This window comes from Salvelinus sp. IW2-2015, unplaced genomic scaffold (assembly GCF_002910315.2).
Source record: "Salvelinus sp. IW2-2015 unplaced genomic scaffold, ASM291031v2 Un_scaffold1710, whole genome shotgun sequence".
Taxonomy (NCBI): domain Eukaryota; kingdom Metazoa; phylum Chordata; class Actinopteri; order Salmoniformes; family Salmonidae; genus Salvelinus; species Salvelinus sp. IW2-2015.
Window position 1 is genome coordinate 19,184 of NW_019943100.1, and position 1,878 is coordinate 21,061.

The following is a 1,878-nucleotide window of genomic DNA, read 5'->3' on the forward strand; positions in this document are numbered from 1 at the left end:
TTAGAATAAGTCATGTATAGTCTCGTCACTCTGTCCAGCTAGATAAGTAATTTACAGTCTCTTCACTCTGTCCAGCTAGATAAGTCATTTATAGTCCCTTCACTCTGTCCAGCTGATAAGTCATGTATAGTCTCGTCACTCTGTCCAGCTAGATAAGTAATTTATAGTCTCTTCACTCTGTCCAGCTAGATAAGTCATTTACAGTCTCTTCACTCTGTCCAGCTAGATAAGTCATTATAGTCCCTTCACTCTGTCTAGCTAGATAAGTCATGTTATAGTCTCGTCACTCTGTCCAGCTAGATAAGTCATTATAGTCTCGTCACTCTGTCCAGCAGATAAGTATTTACAGTCTCTTCACTCTGTCCAGCTAGAATAAGTCATTACAGTCTTCTTCAACTCTGTCCAGCTAGATAAGTCATTTCACGTCTCTTCACTCTGTCCAGCTAGATAAGTCATTTACAGTCTCTTCATTCTGTCCAGCTAGATAAAGTCATTTACAGTCTCTTCACTCTGTCCAGATAAGATAAGTCATTTATTATAGTCTCCTTCACTCTGTCCAGCTAGCTGACAGTCATAGAAACGAAGCTGGGACAGGAATCTAGTAAAATTCCAGAAGTGATGGATATGGAACTATTGTTTGCCCATTTTGACGGCACAAAATAACACATTTTGAGTGTGGCCCACTGGACCTCAGTGAAGATCGAATCCGGCCCGAGGAGAACCAACCAATTATACTTTAACCGACCAGCAAAATAAAGTCCTAAAAGATACGTTTTAAATCGTTCCTTTCTGTTCCTTTTTAAACCTCCTGAAATCAATTTTTTTCCCCCTTAATTTAGCTTGACATTAAATGACTTCCAAATGGATAGAGCAGGCAAGTTACAGTATATACATGCATTAGACGCTGTAGGGTGCAACTTGCGACAGAAATTTGCGGTGAGGAGAGCGCTGGGTATGTTGTTATGACGTACATTATTGAATTAGACCACTGAATATAACCTACGGAGGAGCGGCTTCTGGTAAGGACTTCAGAGAGTTGGCTTAACTAACGTTGGACCAGAGCTAGCTAACGTTGGACCAGAGCTAGCTAACGTTGGACCAGAGCTAGCTAACGTTGGACCAGAGCTAGCTAACGTTGGACCAGAGCTAGCCCTTGACCATAACTCCGTTCCATTACATTACACATAATGCCGCCTAGAGTTTTTGAGACCAGGACCAGAGCTAGCTAACAAGGTTGTGTGTGTGCAGAGCGGCACCAGCATTAAAGTAAAAATGTCTTACCTATTTTGTGTTTGTTAATAAATACAATGTGAAAACGTGATAACTACAGTATCCTTACCTAGCATTGAAAAAGTTCATCCATTCTAATAAAAAAATRGAATTTCTGAATTATGCTTGTAACATCAGTCGCTACAGTAGACTATGCTTCAGAGGGAGGGGCAGGTAGCCTACAAACACACTGGCAAAGATTTTCAGCTGGCAGACACTGGAATAACTTCCTGGGTGATAAAGTGAGGGCTTTGTTGCGTTCTTTTTTTTTTTTTMTGGGACTGAAAAATACCCAGAATGTAAAAGAGCGTTATCAACCGGTTCCCATGCTTTTAGAAGAACGGTTCTGTTCTGGAACAGTATTGATCACTTCCGTTCTCGGTTCTGGTTCTGTTCCTCAGAAAATTTTGTTATTTTTCTGTCCTGTTCCCTGAACCAGTTCCAACCCCTGGTCTTCATAGATTACTTTCTACCATAGAGCATCCTGACATTCCTTCATTCTACCATAGAGCATCCTGACATTCCTTCATTCTACCATAGAGCATCCTGACATTCCTTCATTAGCTATTCCTCACATTCCTTCAATTCTACCAATAGAGCATCCTCACA

The 1,878-nt window shown here is 40.9% G+C and overlaps 1 long non-coding RNA gene across 2 annotated transcripts; it reads left to right on the forward strand.

Moving 5' to 3' along the window:
* Window positions 1-11: 11 nt before the first annotated feature.
* On the forward strand, window positions 12-1,803 carry LOC139024623 (uncharacterized). 2 transcript variants are annotated; one of them, XR_011475958.1, is made up of 3 exons: window positions 12-313; window positions 387-461; window positions 542-1,803. It is a non-coding gene; the product is annotated as an uncharacterized lncRNA (long non-coding RNA). The 2 variants fall into 2 exon arrangements; XR_011475957.1 differs by having other exon boundaries at window positions 12-461.
* Window positions 1,804-1,878: the final 75 nt, after the last annotated feature.